General features: G+C 38.8%; 1 long non-coding RNA gene across 1 annotated transcript; it reads left to right on the top strand.

Annotated features, from left to right (window-relative positions):
• Nucleotides 1-470: 470 nt before the first annotated feature.
• LOC146438104 (uncharacterized) lies at nt 471-6,421 on the top strand. Its single transcript, XR_014852024.1, has 3 exons — nt 471-739; nt 5,602-5,703; nt 5,794-6,421. It is a non-coding gene; the product is annotated as an uncharacterized LOC146438104 (long non-coding RNA).
• The last annotated feature ends 13,553 nt before the right edge of the window (nt 6,422-19,974 follow it).

The raw sequence follows: 19,974 nt of genomic DNA on the forward strand, positions 1-19,974 counted from the left end.
GAATTTAAAAATGGAACAAGGTTCAGAACTGATGGACACATAACTTATTTTAAAAGGTAGGCTTCTGAGCTCGCACAAAGAAGCAATGCTAATGTTGTGATCCTATCTGGAATGCACATTTTCGTTGTCTGGACTTTTACTTCAGGTTTCACTTCTCTCTTTCAAAAGTGAGTGATGTCAGAGTTTGTTAATTTTGGCAAACACTCAGAGCAGTTTCATTTTGAAACATGCTACAACTGGCAAGATAAGCCATTAGGAAAATTATTAGAGCTAAGTGCCCTTTTACTGTCAAACAGCGAAGAATACAATTTGTTGCACTAAATCTTCAATTCCCATTGGTTCTGGTAGGGTTTTGTATCAGTGATGCAATAATTTTCAAAGACAGGATCTCGCAGCTGATGGTGACAACACAGCAACTGTAAAACACCATTACTCAACAGTTACTGCACTGACTCTTCATCAGTGTTGTGGGACAGCAATGGTTGTGTGGATAACATGTCCATTTCAAGAGGCGCTCAAACCAAGATTCTGGATTTGAATGACATTTAAGCAAAGAACAAAGTTTTAGCACAGAATCTGCTGTGCCATTTCTGAGAAAATCTCAGTAAGATTGTTCTCCAGGGGAGAATACATTGGCTAAGCTGCATAACTCCATTTTCAGGACTAGACCAGTTCAATTGCCTGTAATCATGGAGTTTTTTCATTATTAGAAAGGTAGTTGAGTTTCATCAGCAGCCTGGTATGTTCTTCTATTTCTATGCCATGTTATTCTGATGGGATTTTCTTCTTTTCAGTGGGACATTGTTTATTTATTATTTGCTAGTGAAAAATACCAGCCTTGATGGAATAATCATCTCATGTCTTGTAGAAGATCTGCCTTTCTGAGAGCCACAGTAGCTAAACAGCCAGAGTAACTGCTTGCACTACCAAAGGTCAGCTGGAGGGTCAGTTTGTGCTTGGCAAGGTGTGCAAATGGCATCCTCCCAAAGGACTGGTGGGAGTTTCCTTACAGAGTCCAAAAATCAAAAAGTTTGCGTGACTCTCCATGTGTGTGTGGACTCTCCGTCCATGTGTGTGTGAGCATATGAATTTTTCAAAATAATTTCAGATTTTTTTGTGGAAATGAATCCATCTGTAAACCAGTTCTTTTTCTTAGTTGCGCAAATTAAATTGTCCCAGACTGTTCCATGAAATAACAGGTGGCTGGGATGTAGTTGTATTAGGAAAAAATAGGTCCCTTGTGGTAGTAGATTGCAGCAATCTCCAGCACAAAAAATATGTGACAAGTGTTTTCAATAAACAGTTTATGGATATATAAAAGAGGTATTGTCAGTGACTTGGGTTAAAATGATACTAGAGTTAATGCTTACCAACTCTCTTTTCAGGAACAGGCCAATAAAGAAGATATGTCTATTTTTTAATTGAGATTATGTGTCAAATCTTGTAGAAACAAACCCAAACTCTTTTGAACTCTACAAGCAGACCCCACGCCAGGTTAAGTTTTTGTATGGCTGCTTATGAACTTCACATACAACTGGACCATCTGCAGCAGACTGGAGCTGTCAGACCAGCTGATAATTTACATGACCTGTGTGCAGCATGTACACAGCTGAAGGTGTGCAATGCATGCATCCACACTTTTCAGTAAAAACTTTGCATAGGAGTCTTACATCTTCCTGGAAAATTAACTCTCTGTGGCTGCAGAGAGGTAAAAAGATACTCTGTGTGAGAATTCAAAAAAGGAAGCATTCATTTGAATTGAAAACACAGACAGGAAAATATGTGACATCTATAGCACAAGAGTTTATTTCTAAAGGATTAGCTGATGAGATTTTTAGGAATAAATACAATGTACATTAGGTTTAGAAAAGGCTTTTCCCTAGATTACTGTAAGAACATTATGCCATTGATTTCTGACACTGGATTTGTAAACTTAAAAAGTACTGTTGAATCAGTAAGCACAGTTTTCACAGACCTTAAAAATCATCTCATGCAGTAATTGTTTCAGCTGTACCTCTGATACCAGCAGAAGTGGTGGAAGTGTTATTTCTGTTCTAATGATATGATGATTTGGCTGAATTTAATATTTCCAATGTAATTCCACAGAATTAATGAAGATACACTAGAAGAAAATTCCTTTCTGGTCTAATTTTCAACTGGATCTTTCTTTTATTTTTTTTTACCCAAAGATAATTGTGAGATGGCTGTACTGGTTGTATCTGTAAAAGCTCATGTTAATTTAACACCCGTACCATATTGTGCACTCTTTGTTTAGGTAATGGAAATATTTAAAAGGAGGAAGGGAACTCAAATACCTTTGAGATACTCCTATGATCATCGTTTGTCAGAAAATAGGATTGACACATAAGATTGTTTATCAGAGTGCTGGCAAAACAGTTTGTGAAAACATTACTGAAACTGCTTCTTAAAACTGGAATATTCTTTTGCAAACAAGTCTGCTTAACACATTTTAAGCTCTCCTACTTGGCAGAACACAAACCCTCCCTGCTTGGCCTTTGTTCAATTTTTTTCCATTTTAATGAAAAGAGCAGTCATTTCCACATCTTGTGTGGAAGTAGCAGTAACAATTCAATATTTTCAGTAATACTACCAGCAAAGGAGATGCAGGACTGATGTCCTGACACTGAAAACTCTCTTAAGATGCTTCTGTTTAGATAGTGGATAGTGAGAAGATAAGGTTAGAAGTATGCACCCAGTTCTCTTCCTGTATAGGAAAGCTACACACTGTTCTTACTGGCCTGTTTGTCAGGCTTATCTCATATTGGAAGAATATCTAGGAAAATATGCTGTTTATATTCTTGGAACTGATTCAATGCAACAAAAGCCTGATGTTTCCTGCTGCTGCCAAGTCTTCACTGTCAAGAAAGGGTTTACTTTTGGTAAACCAGAATCTGATCTTTCATCATTTATTAAAATATTTCTGTTTCTTTCATTATTACTTCTTCCTATTCCTTCTCCTTTTCCTTTTGCCACTAGAGAAACAGATATCAATCTCTATTCCTACATATGTGTATGAGCCAGCCAAGAAGGCCAGTGGTATCTTGGATGCATTAGGAAGAGCATTGCCAGCAGGTTGAGGGAGGTGATGCTACCCCTCTACTCAGCCCTGGTGAGGCACATCTGGAGTGCTGTGTCCAGGTCTGGGCTCCTCAGCGCTAGAGAGACATGGAGCTCATGGAGCAGGTCCAGCAGAGGCCACAAGGGTGGTGAGAGGACTGGAGCATCTCTTACAAGGAAAGGCTGAGGGACCGGAGCCTGTTCAGCCTTGAGAAGAGAACTGAGCAGGGATTTCATCAGTGTGTATAAATATCTAAAGTGGGGGTGCCAAGATGATGGATCCAGGCTCTGCTCAGTGGTACCAAGCGATAGGACATGAGGGAATGGGCAGAAACTGACACACAGTTCATGTTCCACCTGAACATGAGGAAGAACTTCCTTACTGTTCAGGGAGGTTGAACAAGGTGACTACAATTGTAGTCCCTTCCAAATGTAACCATTCTGTGATCCTATGAGCTGTGTTTAAATCTATGTCTAAACATATCTATGTATAAATAACCTTGAAAAAGAATCATCAGTGACTGAAATTCACTTCTCTGGAACAACTGTGCTGAGTTCACCTGTCAGGAACAAGAGAAGCCCAAAGCATTAGAGAACTCACAGACTCTTTGAAGGCAACTCAGGCAAAACAGGCCATGCACTCTCTCAGGACCAGCTTCCAGGATACAGACAGAGAAGATGCTGGAGTGCCTGACCTTGCCTCAGGATCCCACCGATGCTCTGAATCATTCTGACTTGCCAGTACATTGTTAGGAAATATTTATGTTTCAGTGGTGCACAGGAGCACAACTTGAGATAAAGCACAATTGCACAAGACTCTAAGGTAAACTCAGCAACAGCATACAGACTGCTTAGAAAAGCTCACATCCATTTGGAGAGCCCTCAGGAAAATCACTCCTGTAACAGAAATTACTCATCCTCTGAACACCAAATGCTCCGTTAAGCTCTGAGATGTGCAGTAAGACACAGTAATCGCATTTTGCCCTGAAGTGTTTGGAAGTTAATAATTCTTGTAGAGAAAATCCACCTCATTCAATTCTCAGAGGAGCGCACTGTCCGCACAGCCATCAGATCAGTCCAGTTTTCATCTGGAGATGTTGCTTCAAAGGGACAGCAAGTATTTCATCCTGTATGCTTGAATGTAATTCTTCATTGCTCACTCATAAGAAGATAATAATGAACAGTGACTTAAGTGACAAGGACTACAACAGCAATGGATAATATTGGCCAATACAAACTGATAAGCACATGTGGCGCACAGAAATGTCACTCGGCAGCTTGGCTTTGAGGGACACACTGCCTTCCATGCACACAAGGCTGAGTCCCATTTCTGACCCTCTCAGCTGCCCCCCAAGAGAAGTAGGACCAGGTATGAGCTGGGGGCTACTCACATCTCCCACTGCTCTCGCTGTGAACATGGAGTGCTTTCTCTTACATCCACGGCTCTGTACTGGTACCAGTCTACTTGAAGGGAAATGCAAATCAAGCTTTCACTGGCTCTGTAGCTCAGTCCCTTCTCTTTCAAAATATTGTGGAGGTATATTTATTTAGTATTGTTTTAAAGTTCAGGTGCCTTAGTGACAGAAGCTTTTGACACAAATATTTGGAAGCTAACTGTATGCAAGCTTTTAAAACTTAACTTCTCTAGAGTACTCCAGGGGTCTAGACAGATTTATTTCCTCCACATATGCTTTCTTTCTCTCTTTCTCTGTTCATCTCCCCTTCCCATGTTCTGTAAAATATATTAACTTCTTTATCCTGAAAGGTATTTGCTTTCAACTTTTTCAAGAGACAGACCCTAAACTACATAGCTACATGAATTAAACATCACCTAGTCTCTGGAGCTACAAATGTTGCTGTGCTGCCTTAACTCTACAAGCAGTAACAAAAAATTATGTTTTCTTCCTTTCCAGTGACCCATTGGGAATTATTCTGTATAAATATCTCCATCCACTGACTTGCATGTTTTATCAATAGTTATAAATATCCCAAAAAAGTACAAGCCAATCTAATAAATACAGCTGTTTGCTGGCTTTTGACTGAGACAAAAGACAACCATAACCAACCACTTCAGAGCAAAAGTGTTTATGCAACTGATTCTTGAATTTTCTTTCTAAGGTGTTTTGTAAAGAGGAGGAAACACATTTAACTTATGCTGCCCCACAGGTGTAATTATTGCACCATTTCTTTGGATTTTAATGGTGTTTTCTGCCTCCATGTATCTAGTTCATAAATTGTCCAACATTTTTCCCACTTTGGATACCTTTACCTCCTTTTGGAATGGTGGACCTCAGTACCATGGAAGTAAAAAATAAGCTGTTGCAGAAAAGACTGAAAGATTGATGAAGAACAGGAACTAATAAATTACATGGAGTGAGCATATCCTGCACTTATTTCACATAATTCTTTAAAATTATTATGATGTAATGATTTTTTTGTTCCATAAAGAGGGTTTTTGGCAAGAACTTGCCTAGTGAACACATCCTAGCATTAAACTTACACCCGCTTTTTTTTTCCTGGCAGGAACTGGCAGGAAAAAAAAGCCCTAAAGCTGGAATAGGTCTGTTGGAACTCACCACCACTGTCTGATCTGCATGCTCATTTATCGGGTTCATCATCATTCAGGTAACCCCCATGCTGTCTGAAAACCCAGCCCCTGCAGAGCTTTATTTGCTAACTAGTGCAAATAATAATAGTAATTTCATATCTTTCAAGCACGAAGCATCTGATTCTGACAAATGTGGTAACCAAAGTAAATGAAGCTGTACTTGAAAAAAAACGAAACTATTGAAATATCAGAGGTGGGTACCAAAATGTATTGTTTTCAGACATGGAGTAATCCATAATAACAAGCTAAACTGACAATTCAATGCCACTTACAGGAGCTGATCCATGCCACAAATGATAAGCAAATGGCCATGGAAACTAAGGCTGGATGAGCTCATTATTTTCAGCTGTAATTTGTGCAACTCCATGATCAAGTCTCTCTGATTTTGGGAGCACTATCTCAATTCATCTGTCAATCATGCAAACAGGGGCTTTGCATTGTTTCTGATTAAAGAAGCTTCACATATTGTGCCACAAATCTCACCTTTGAAGAAATTAAGGATTTAAAGGCAGGCACAAAGGATCTCAACTCCAGAGCTCCAAACAGGAGGTTTACATTGAATTAAGGGTGGAAATGGTTTGGGCCCTTCCAGAAGCACCATCTGTTTCTACGGCTGGTCATTGTTTAGATTATTTATGACCATAATTTTAAATTTATCTGGTTAACCTTTGGATAGCCTCCTAAAATAACTATTGACTCTTTGAGTTTTCAAGGTAATATATTAAGATGCAAGGGTTTAAAGTTATTATTTTATGGAAAGAACCACAAGCCTTTTTATATAATATATCAATACCTACAAACCCAGGAAATAGCTATACTATCGCACGGCAGAAAGTACTGCAGCATCACATATTTGTTGTTCATACCATGACCTGTTCAGACTGAAATTTCTTCATGAGAAAAAGCAAAGGACAAGTTTTTTCTTTTTTTTTTCTTTTTTTTTTTCTTTTTTTTCTTGTGAGATTCCCCCTCCCCTACAGTATCTAACTTCATGTTATAGTTCAACAGAGACAGAGGAGTACATGGGATGAAGCTCCTCCAAAAATAATAGAAAAGAAAAAGGAAATGGGTCTTGAGGACTCATGAATTGCATCAGATTAAAATGGATGAAAGGAGATTAAAAAAGTCTTTTACATACTAGTGCGTATGACCTCATCCTGAACTATTAGAGGTGCTGGGAGTCTTTCCATTTTCCCTGAGAGATCAGGTCCCATAATTCAAAAACATTGTACAAAAATAAGAAATGGACAGAGCCCTGGTTGGTTTGGCAAACATTCATCAAGGATGGTTCAAATTTAGGTTGAAAATAATCTAGTAGAAATCAGTATCTGTGGGAAAGGTTTTGAAAGACTGAGATAGGTTTAGTTGGAGCATAATTACAGTTTTCATGCTCACTAGGTTATGCATACCAATATATAGACTTCAGAATTAAAGAGCATCAGCTTTCATGAATTTGTTTGTATTTAAAGGGCAGAACTCCAGCTAAATGAGAACACTTACACAATTTATTCTTCAATAAGGGTGAGCCCACAATCTCATGTAGTTTTTGGCTACTCTCTGTGTAACAGGCTAAAAACAAACCCTGAGATTAAAACACCTTATTGTTTCACTTTGGACTTTATGGCTTATTCCCAGTCTTGGACTAAAATTCATTTTACAATACTTTGGATCCACACAGCACTGTACAAAATGTACATTAATAAGGATATTGGCAACCATTTAAAAAAAAATTTAAAATATACTGCAAGGGAAAATTAGACTTTTCTTAGCAAAATAAGGATAAATTGAGAAAAGCTTTTTAGTCTTCCTAATAATGTACTGCATTCCTCTTCTCACCAGAGAAAATAATTTTAAATTATGAAAATCTGAAAAAAAGCTTTCTTCCTGATCATCTCCTTGTATTGTCCTATCATTAAAAAATAAATCCACGAGAGAGATTGCAGTGCAGTACTACAGCATACAATAGCCCCTGGTATTTTAGCAGGATGTATGTGTATCTGGAAGAACAAAAGAACATTACAAGAGGATCTCAAAAAAACATGAATTCAGGGCTCCCAGGTGGTATAGCAGAAATATCTTCCTTTTTCATCTGTGTGAAAAGCAGCCAAAATGCTGCATACCTATTCTTTTTGTTACTTACCCAAATTCACTTTGGCATATGATTTTCAGCAGTCAGTGAAGGCATTCAACCAACGACATTATCACATGAGCTGCTGAAGTCAAACACAGCAGATGCAGTAAACCAGGATGACTTATTTTATTGCAGCTGGTAGCTTCCCAAAATGCACTCAGAAGTGTACCCTGCTGTCATGCTTACTGACAGAAAAAGACGTGATAGGCACAGATTAAAAAACATGAAATCTAAGCACAAGGAAGTCTCTTTCTACTCCAAGGTGATCAAAAAATGGCACAGGTTGCCCAGAGGTGTTGTGTGGTCTCCATCCTTAGAGATACTCAGGACCAAGCTGGACATGGCCCTGCTTGACCAGGCATGGACTAGATGACCTCCAGAGGTGTCTTTCAACCTCAGCCAATCTGTGATTCTGTGAAGAGGAACTTCTCTTATAATTACTTCACCTAATTCAGCTCCAGTGTAAGATTCACAGCACAGTGTGAAGAATTCGATTATTTTGTAGGTTTTTATTCTAAATAAGATTCCTCAGTGACTAAACTGTGTTTAGTGAACCTTACTAACCACAAATTGACAAGGTAAGGGGAAAAGATGGGAGGGGGTTGTGTACTATTGTCCTTGTGGTTCTTCAGCTTCAAATAATGCATTTGATCCATAGTTAAGTGAATCTTGTGAGATATATTTTTGTTCAGCATCTTGCTGATTTGATAAAGAAACAGGAGAGTGTTTTTTACAGTATTTTCTATGGTCCTGGCATGTGTTTTGAAGTTTGCTGAAAAATTTTAAAAACCTACCAGATATTGTTACATAACAATCTTATACTACCGCCTAGTGGCTAAGGTCTACATAAGTCACTGTGCAACTCCACTACATTTTATATATGGATAGGTACATAGAAGTTGTGTGTGTTATAATATTATTTTCATCTATTTCAGAAGCCATATTATGTATATTAATTATATTATATTATATTATATTATATTATATTATATTATATTATATTTATTATAAATTTCCACACAATAACAGTGTTGCCAAATATAGTGAAGAGCAGGGAAATTCCCATGTTCAAGGACACTAATATCCAAGTTGAGCACTACCAGTGGCTGGGCATAGTCTTACTGTGAATAGGATTTCCATTTAAGCATAGTTACCATTTGAGATAAAATTATTTTTGGAAAGGGCTATAGCGAAGGACTTCAGCTGTGATCTTTGATTACCTATCAGTTGTCATTGTTAGGAAAAAAAAAAATCTTGGGGTGGATTGTGTTATAAATGTCCCACAAAGAGTTTCTTGCATCTTCATGCAAAGCTCTTGTGGCCCAAACATTCATGGGCTTGGTAGTGAATAGTTTTTTGCTCAGTTGAGGAGATTTACATACATTAACCCTTCAGGCATCTGTTTCCCATTCACTGCTGTAACTCCTGTACCTGGCTAAGTTCACAAAATAAAGCCCATTAGTGTATTGAGCTTGAACAAGTAAATCCTTCAGGAGTCCTAGGTTTTCCCACCTCCTCCAAACCCCATACCATGGATCCTAGCAGGAATATATGACTTAGCAAAAAATCAGGCTCTTGCAGAAGCTAAGAGGAACACAACAGTTGTAAAAGCTACTTCTGCAGTTGACAGTGAAAACAGGTAGTTGGAGGAAAGGATTTCTCCTTAGGAAAATTATTTTCCAGCTGCTTGCACTACATGGCTTTTAATTCTTGGAATTCTGTGTGTCTGCCACAAAGCTGCTCCTGCTCCAGCAGTCAGCCCACTTTGTGAGGGTGGAAGGCAACAGTGGCAAGAAGCAATAGATGTGCATATTGAATATGCCAGATTTTTTGAAAAGCCAATTTATCTATACGAGATAAATTTAAAATTAGTTGATTTAGGTCTCTTCTCTAGAGGTTTCTGTAACTCAGGTCTTGCTTGAAGAGAAATTTTAGCACACGAAGTTAGAGAGGAAAAATAGTAATTTTGTCCACAAGGTGGCACTTGGGCATCGGGCTTCTACGTTTAAAAAATCACCTGAAGGCAAAAATAAACTTCAGGTTACATGAGCTGTGAGGTAGTATTGAGCAAGGATGTCTCTGTTTGTGGAAATGTAATCTACCTAGATCTCTTCTGGGGAGGTCATTTTGGACTTAATTAAGGGAATGGAATTTCTGTCATTGACTTAAAAGTGACCTGGACTCAAATAAGTGGAAGCATTAGGGAAAGAGAATCTCTTTGCAGTGTTGCAGTACTATTTTTCTTCTCTTTGTTTGTTAGAAGAGCTACATGAGTGATGGTGAGTGATTTATAGCTTATTCAACAAAGAAGGGAAATGGAAAAGGTGACAGCCACTGAGTGGCCCAAACTCAAGAGTTTTGGACAATGAACAAGCCAAACAAGCAGGACAATTCATCCTGCAAGAGCTTCCTGCGCTGATGTGAAACACCCAAGCACAGAATTTGTAAACCTTTATTTTCACACTGTTTTAATCCAACACACACATTTCTTGATGTACGTTTTCCACAAGAGTTAGGCTGCAAACATTGGTATAATGTAAAGACATTTGTATGGCGTAAATGAGGAAGAAAATTATCTTGGGGGGGAAGGCAACACAATTGGAGTTTGGAAACTGTCCTTTTGCCAGTGATCTGTGCAGCAAGTGCAGCTGAATGCTTTTTAAAAATTCTATTCTATTCTATTCTATTCTGTGCATGAGTGTGTCAGGTGTGACATGCAGTATACTGATGGAAGCTGAAACTCTTTCCCCAGTGAAATAGATCCACTTCATGTGGCAGCAGCACAGCAGTATGCCCAGCCAACACAATCCTGGACACACAACTTCATATCTTAGCTCATGATCCTCTCAGTTCTTTCCTTGCTTTCCACAGCAGCTCTCTGACAGTAATGACTTTCCCAGAAGCAGCACAGTGAGATCATAGAGAAGAGCTGCCAAGGCCTTTGTGCTAGGACAGGTCTCTGACACTGTTTTAGTTAGTAATTAAGGAATATTGTGTTGATGACATGGAATTAGAGAAGAGCTTTCATTTCCTGAGCAGCCAACCCACAGTTTGGCCTTATACTTCTTTCATTTTCCATCAAGGGCCATTTAGACCCATTTGTGTTTTGCTAGTCCATTTGCTTTCCAGGCTTCTCAGAGACTGAAGAAAGCATCTCAGCATACACTACTTCCTGTTAAAATAAGAGAACTTTCTGTTTCCTTAGTGCAATACACGTACAACCATTGAACATTTCCTGAACCCTATCTAGTGTTGTTCTGCTGAACAGCTTGTAAGTGAACTGGGAAAAGGACGAGTAATGATTGTAAGAGCACTTTCAAGAAAACACTATATGAGATGTTTAGCTCTCTTTCTCAGAAACAATAGAAGGCCTCATCCTGTCAATGAACAAAAGTTGCTTAAAAGTCCCATTTGTTTCTGTTAAGGAAAACTCTTTCCAGGGAATTTGCCTAAATTGGCTGTTCTATGAAGTGCAGTAGTGTGCTCATCTACACTATAGAGTAGGAATCTGCCCGACCCTGTGCCGTCACTGGAAAAAGACACTGAACTGGAAACAATAGTTCCAATTAGTTCACAGAAACAAGCAGGTCCAGTAATAAGCAATTCCCAGAAACATACCAGCATCCTGGAATCATGTTGTTGCTATTTCTGATCAGAAACATTTTGCTAGAGTTCTCATGATGAGTTTTAGAGGAGTTATTAAATACAAATACTGTAATGGAAACTGGCACTCTTTTCTTGCCTACAGAGATAGGCTACTTCTCTTAAAGTCTGCTCTATCTGCTATCCCTTAGAGCCTCACAGTGCAGTTGTATCATTCTAAATATCCAGCCACATTGAAAAAGTTCAAGGGCCTCCGCACAGATCTTCATTATACATCTCAAAGGAGCACCTTCTGATGTCAAATCTTTCCACAAAGGAAAAATTGCTAACCTTCTCTTTGCTGTCATCTCTGCTTCCCTTTATACCTCCCTTCCTGCTAGTTCCACCCTACTTCTACTTCTCCCTCAACCCAGAATTAGTATTAGAAAACTTTACAAAAGGAATTAGAGGGGAAATTTTCTTACCTTTACCAAATAAATTCCAAAAAGTACTACAGGAACAGTACTCTAACACTGAGAACAAGACTATACTTTATCGTTGTTGTCATGGTGACCAGAACTAGGACAGTCACTTTTTTTTTTTTTTTTTCCATTTTTCGGCCTGTATGTCTGATATGCTAAAGAACTTGGTTCCTGAACAGGAGTCTGATTACCTGCAAAACACCAATCTGTGAACCATGAAAAAGAAAAGAAATAAACGGCTGAGAGTATTATGATTGTATCTCCAAAGAGGAAAGAGGGGGAAAAAAAGGTCAGGGATGAGAATGTGCTCCTACTGAGAGAACGGAGGGAGAGATGACAACAAAGAGTGAGGATGAGGCTAAGACGTGAACATACAGAAACATTAAGCTGATGAGAAGTAGGCAGTCCCCTTCATGTTTTGAGCCTCCTCCTAGTGCCAGACTCTTGACCCAGAATCTCAGAAGAACAGCAGTACTAAAGAATCATAGACCAATTTTCTTGATATATATTTCCAGGCACATATATTCTCTTTCAGACCTCCCTTCAAAGAAAAAGCATCACTTGGTTCCACCTTCAGTCCTGAAGCTGAAAATGACAATGTATTTTTCCATGACAAGGCAAGAACTAAAATCAAAATTTAGGCTTATGTGAATTTTTTTACAAGACTAGAGGTGTATCAATATTGTGCCTTTGTAAGCACAACACACAAGTAAGTTTCATAATGTCTATATTTTTGTCTGCCTTGATCAGTAAAGGGTTTCTTATCCTGATAAGCACTATTTGATTGATATTTTCAATAATTCAGTGGTGTTTCATAGACTCACACACATGCCACAGCCATTACTAAACAATTGCACAAAACAATGACGGCCATAGTCAAAATTCAGTGCAGCTTCTTAGCACACAACCTCATAATTTTATACTATGGTTTGCAGAAATGACTGTCTGTAAAGTTTATCAAGTTACAAAACCTCTCAAATGGCATAAAAAGAAAAAAAAGCCAACCAGACAGGAAGAATAGAGAATTCTAATTTTAAAACTAATGATCATGTAACTTGATAAGAAACTAAAAATTAAGAAAATGAGCAGGGAAGACATTGAACTGCACAAATATCTGAATTTGAATGGGGTTTAGTCTAATTTCACAGAACTTGCATTTCCAAATGTTAAAGATCAGAAGCTTTAATAGATAATATAGTCAGGAACAGTTCAGCATAACTGTTTCTTAAAATTTCTGACATTTTCTCTCTATAAAATAAAGGAACCTTTGCTTTGCACAGTCAGGCTTTGGTACTTTGGAACAACACAACTTGTCGTTAATCTTTTGCTTGAGCATGCCGTCGCTCATATGATGGTGATGAAACTGACTGGGAATTTCTACAGTCAGTGAGTTCATGTTGAGGTTCCAGGTGTAGCACTGCAGGTAAAGCAGCACTTTTCAAATTATCAGTTGCAGTGTCAATGTCACATCAGCCTTGTGTGACTTATGTAGCTTTTAGTGCCAGTTCTCCTCTCTAAGAAACACACACTAAAGATTTCCTTCAAGCCTCAAAGTGCTGTTTCCTACCACCCCCTCACTGCTATTGCTGCAGCCACATGGAGCACAAGCAGCATATTTCATCCTGGCAGCTGTCTTTTGGGTCATACGGGAAATGCCCTCAGGAGGAAAGGCTACAGGGTGCTAAATTTGTCCAGAAAGGTCATCATGTACTTTAAACAAAATTTTGGATTCAAAACAGGCATGGGTTCAACAGCTTGCCTCTTTTTTGACTAGGTGTCTTAATTCAATGAGCATCTCTCTCTTACCATCCCTGCCCTGATATTGTCTAAACTGAATGGCAATTTTAGCATCTGTTAGATGAGCAGAGCTGGTCTGATAGCCTGGTCTTCATGAAATTGGATGGGATTAAGCTGTCCTACTATGAATGTTCCAGGGCAACTGTCCAGAGTGAAAACCCCATTAAAAATAAATAAATTAGCTTTACTCCAGTACTATTATGTTTTGACATTTTTAAGAGTTATATACCAATAAAGTTTTAGTAGTTAAAAAGGGAGGAATGAGGACACAAACAAGAATATGAAACAGCTTTTAGAAAAGCTTTTCAGTAACTTTCCTTTTCCATTGTTTTTCCCTTTGGAATTAGCCATTTTTTTTCCCTTTTTTTAACAAGCAAAATAGATGTGCAGCACTGGAACAGTAAATTTACTCTGTTCTGTTTGGATGTCTCTCTGAACATGAAGAACAAAAATAATCTGATAAGGGATAAAATCCTAGGGTGTTTTAAAAGCTAAATACTACAGTTAGTTTTTTTATTAACTACACCAGCTCTCCATAATTAGGCAATAAGTCAACTAAGCATTGAGTCTAAGTACAATCTTCATTGAAGCCAAATCACAATCCCTGAGCAGCTTTAAAGACTTAACAGCTGCTACTTTAATGTAGTTTCATAACAATCTTTTACACTCATTCCAACACTGATGTGAAAGGAAAAACAAAGTTAAAAAAATAGTAGTAATTTCGAAACAGAACTCATTCAGTATTCTCAGTATCTTAGTATGTAATATTTCGGCCAACTTGCTCAGAAGATGAGGAACAGATGAGTTGGCAGGCATGAAAAACACACCTTTTTGGGATTTGTTTGGGAAGGGTTCCTTCATACTTCAGAGTTTCTCCTTTCCTACTTACTATGTTTGTTTTTTGTTGCCCCAAAGAGAAATTGTAATAGCAACAGTAGCTTCTTTGCATTTCTTTAATTAAGTTCTGAGAGGTGCCAGATGCTTCCATTGGCAATCTCCCTTTCTCTTACTAAAGCACAGAGGAGTTAATCATACAGTAGTCTTTAGTTTACTCTGAACCCAGGCTGGGGCAGTGTAATTAAGTCTTGCCATTTTGTTTAAGTATAGCCTGTCATCATAGCCGGTCTCTGTTGCATTGCTTTGTGTTGTTTTTCAATCCAATAGAGAAATGTCAGATTTTATTACTCTCTGTAGTTTAAATTATTAATGACTTAATCTGTAATCATTTCTCCTTGTCCAAGAACTAAGTGTTATAATTTGGCCCTTAGGAAGGGCCTGGTTCACTCATAGTGAAGTCTAGGTAGCTAAGGCTTGAAAAAAAAAGTAGAATAATTCCAAAGGATGATGGTTTATATTAATTTTAATCATATTGAAAGGTTATTTAGGTGCCCAAAGGTACAAGTAGGTGTTCCCTCAGACTTTCACAAACATGTCAGGACACTTTAAAAAAGCCTGATGTTGCATATCTGCAACCTTAGGTGTCTAAACACTCTTTGACTAAGTTCATGACTCTTGCATCCTCTCTTCAAGGATATGGCAATGTTAAGGCAAATATTTTGGCAAATACCCCAGAAACAGCCAGTGGGTTTAGTCTTTACCTTTCCTAACATATCCAAACGGTCAGTGGTGCAACTGGGATTCAGTTCACCTCCCAGCTACACCTGGTAGCTGGTTCACTCCCAGCAACAGCAAGTTGACCAGATGTGGTTTTTATCACTTTACCTTTTCCCGTACATCATCTGGTGGTCGCACAAGTCAGAAGAGACCCCCAGCACACTTTGAGCATGTCCCCAGTTGAGGGACTGGCTATTCAGTAAACAAGGGACATTTTCAGCCAGGAAAATGTATCCAGCTCTACCTTCCTGCCTCACAGGATGTCAGGTATTCACGGAGATCTAGTCAGGAATTAGCTGCAGATGAAGAACTTTATTTTGAGGAAGGACTTTGCAAATAAATTTTAATAACAAACACATTTGAGGAAAACTTGCTCTGATTGGGGACGATTAGCAAAGACAAGAGGTAAAATTAATCAAATAAATTATTCATTGTGAATTATGCACATTATTTTATGGAAAACCTTAAATTAGTCCAAGATACAAATCCTAATTTATTACTCCCTTCCCTAAAGCACAAGAATGTGAGAGTTTCAATTAACCAGGCTTTGTTTTAAAAAAGTCAAGTTTAAGCCATATCTCTTAGGCCTTTCTGAATCCTTAATAACTTCCTTAAATGAACCTTGTCAGATTTGTAGTTATGTTAAATTAATTACAGAAAATGAAACAGGGGCCATGTAAACTCAATTCACCACCAAGCATAGCCCTGACTCCTCAGAGCCAGCTTGAGTCTGGCACACATGCACACACACATGTAGCTTTCTCACAGGCTGCCCTTGTCAGAAAATAAAATATTGTCTCTATCGCCAGGCTAAAAACAAAACATTAATTGTATGGGGATTCTGTCAGTCTTTCTCCCAATGTCTGTTCTGCCCACTCTGGGGGCCAGAGAGCCTTCTCAGTGAAGGCCCTTGAGTAAGGCCATCCCTCTGCATTTTATTCTCTCTTCCTTACCATGCACATATGTATTCATTAATATTTCTTTGAGAAAATCATGCTACCGCAATCACTTTTGGTTGCCTGGTTGCTTGGGATTTTAATTGAGAATTAATGTGATCTTTCCCAGTTTTAACCAAAAGGCCTCTTCTGCTGGCACAAATCCCCTTGGTTCTTTCTGTAGTGTAGTTTTATATGCTCAGAATTGCTTAAAACCATAATTCATTTGTCCACATGAATGAGATTTAACCCCCCAAACAGCAGCCCACTATTCTGGCCTGTCCTCACTTGCACTTGGACAAATGACGGCACATTAAGGAAAGCTTAGGGCTTATTTTAGCCTAACAAATTTTGCATTATAAGCCCATACTTATTAAAGTACCCATTGGTTGAATACTCCTGTCTTCAAAACAAAAAAAAACAAAGAAAATATTTTTTTTTTCATGTAAACACAAAGAGAGTCTCAGTGGAGGAGAGCTAGCATAATTAAATGTTGGGGATGAGGTCATAGATCCACAGTGTGGACTGTTCAGCACCAGTGCCTTATTAAGGAGTTTTTCTCTCCCTTGTCTTTCTCATGCCTTGAGCCATTTGTTTCTGTTCCTATGACTCAAAGCTCCATCCTGGCTTAGTGGCAACAGAACTGTTTGTGGGACTGGGCTAGGAATGATCACAAGTTCTTTGTCATACTTGGCCAATATGTTTTTCTCCAGGCACACAGCAGGGTCCTCCATGCACCTGCAGCCATGGGAGAGCAAAGGACCACCAGGATGGATGAGGAAGGGAGAGGCAGGAAGGGACTTGTAAAAGTGGTAAACACAAAGCATCATATTAGTACCCCATCAGACTTGTTTCAACTTACAGACTAACTGAGAGAACACTCTTATTGCTATGGAGCACAGCAAAAAGGACTGCAAAAAGAAAAGGCTCTGTTCCTGTGGAAAACTGCTGGAAGCACAAGAGCTTTGTTAGTGGCAGCAAGCAGCAGACTGGACCCACACTTACCATGTCCCAAAGTAATGCAAAAACAAATAAATACCCTGCTGTGAATTTGGACTGTCTATACATTTTCAAAGTATTTTTTGCCTACTCTGAACTTATACTGCAGTACAGTAAATGCTTATAAAATGCTCATGGCAAGATAAAAAAACTAAAACTCATTTCTGAGATGGTAGCCAAGAAGAAAGGAAGGTAATAAATTAAAAAAGATCAGAGCAATTGAAGTAAGCAAAATTAGGATGTTTTGAAAGCCTACTAATACTAACAGGGTGGAGTTAAATATTGCTCATGCAAGCAGGCTATGCAGAAAATCAGCCTCTCATCAAGGATGATAAATTAACCTACCCTAAAACCAGAATGAAATAAAAAGGGAATTTTTAGACTTGATAGCCAGGGAAAAGCCTTTTGTCAGATTTTTTTATACTGTGAAGTAATATCCAAGGGAAACGGCAGAATTCACTTGAAACATTAAAAAAATTACACTGGCAAATGCATTAGAAAAGGTACTACAGAAAACTACCCTGCAATGCCTAAGAGTGCTCCAGGTGACCTCTGGTAATAGAACTTCTCCATCACTGTTTTGCTTCTCCCTTTCTGAGCCCGTATACATGAGCCCATGTGTATTTTGCTTTGACCCTTAAATGAAATTGCATGATACATATCAACTGTTGGAGAATAGATATTGCTAATGTGAGGTGATCTTCAATGTCCTTTTGTCATTATACAAGGAAGAAAAAGGAACCAAATTAATTGTTTCATTTCATTTTTATTCTGTATCCTTTAATATATTTTCATGTTTTGAATTCCAATTTCTTCCAGATCACTTTGTATCTGGTGCTGGAAAAGCCCTTCCTTGTATTTCTTAATATGCTTGGAGGATCTAAGGAAATTACAGAATTTAACAGCTTTACTTCAAAAATCCATGTAAGAGCTGCAATGACCATCTTAAGCTGCATGGTCATACTGGACAAATTGTCTTAGAGTTTAGAGAATTTACTTATATTAACATCTGGAATATAAAGTAGATAAAACCCATCAGAGAGTTCGAAATGTTCCATTCATCAGTAAATCCATTATACTGTATAAAACCACATTGACCTTTTACTAGTTATGACAAAAGTTTCCATTAACAGAGGTTTAAAGAACCCCTGTTTTTTCCAAGCCTTTTAATATTTAGATGAACTCTGGAGATTGAAAAGATTTGGATTAAAATGTGCAGTCAGCAATCTGAGTGAATCTCATACTGAAGTCAGTTACATCTGTTGGATGCATATAAAAAGGGGGGAAATGTTTGGGGGGGGTTTTGTTGTTGTTTGATTTTGTTTGGTTTGGTTGGGGTTTTTTTGTTGATGTTTGTTTTTTTCTGAAGTCCTTAACCACATACTTATTAAAGGAAGTTAGCTGAGTTGCCACTGAAATGAAGTGGCAGGTAGCAAGTGAGAACTCTGGACATCTGCTGTGTCTAATTCCTGTCCCTGCTGATTCCCCACAATGATGAGTTCTGTGTTGGGAATAACTCCAAAGGCTTGGTCTGGAGCAGATGCAGGCACACAGATGTGGATCTGTCGAATTGGCTAGTTGATGGTGATTTTAGGCCCATGGTGGGTTTTCATGCCAGCTTTCTGCCAGGTGGGAGAGAGGACACACAGTGCCTGCTCTGTATAAGACCTTTATACGTGGATAATCCATCCAAAATGTTTGACCTATTTGTACCAGGAGGGTGTCTGTGTGCTACATGGTGATGTCCTTTTTGATCTGGAATTAAATGGCCAAAACCTGGTTTTATCATATCATCAAGCCACAGTCTGCACTCTGGCAGGCTTCAGCTTTGCCTGCATGCCCTTAGGCAGGTATCTGGGATGGGCCATTCCTGAGGCCAGGAGCAGCTGATGTCCCTAGAGAGGAGGCTCACTGCCCTGGCCAGGACAGCAGCCTAAGGAGACATTAGTAAATGCCAGAGGTATGAAAATAAAAGTGCAGGATGCATGGGACACATTTCCCTGGGCAACAAGACCAGTATAAGCACTCTGTGTGACTCAGCTGCATGTGATCCCTGTGGTAGCATGCCTTCCTCTGCTGCCTTTGAAATACTGTTCTTACTACCAACCCTGCACCCAAGACCAGGAAGTCTTTGAACCTCAGACTACCGGAAGCCACAAGAATACTCTCAAGCAGTATCACTGCAGCGTGTTACTCTCTCCCCACCATCTACTATTGGCTTTGGTTATAGCCAAACAGGGAGTTAGGTCCCACTCATTCCAGCTGTCTGTGTTTTGCAGCCTACAGAGGTGTTTCAGCAAGGCCAGTGGACCCAGCCTGTCCTGGCTCTGAGCAAAGCTGCAGCATTCAGTCTCCCTCCAGCTGCAAGCACCTGTTTTTCAGAAAATCCCTTTAATTACAGATTTTTAGTATTAGATTCTGACTCTTCTTTGTGACCTCCAAATAACAGAGTCGCACAAGGTAAGCTCTTTATTCCTTGGGAGATGTTTTGTCTGTACACATACTTACAAATTGACTACAAGCTGCCCCACGCAAAACAATTATTTTGCAGAATCTGCCCTTTAGCTTGCATCTCTGCATTTTTTTTTTTTTGGGGTGAGGGGCAAGGGGGAGACATTGCTCTTTTGTCTGTCACTTAAGTTACACTGGGATTTATCCTCATATTTTCTGAAAGTATTGCTACTGGGAGAAGGCACCATCAGAAAAAAGTCAGCCATGTCCAGAGGGCTTTGGGAAGTGGGAAACTTC

Source organism: Lichenostomus cassidix, chromosome 4 (assembly GCF_008360975.1).
Source record: "Lichenostomus cassidix isolate B80296 chromosome 4, HeHo_3.0, whole genome shotgun sequence".
In the NCBI taxonomy this organism is placed as follows: domain Eukaryota; kingdom Metazoa; phylum Chordata; class Aves; order Passeriformes; family Meliphagidae; genus Lichenostomus; species Lichenostomus cassidix.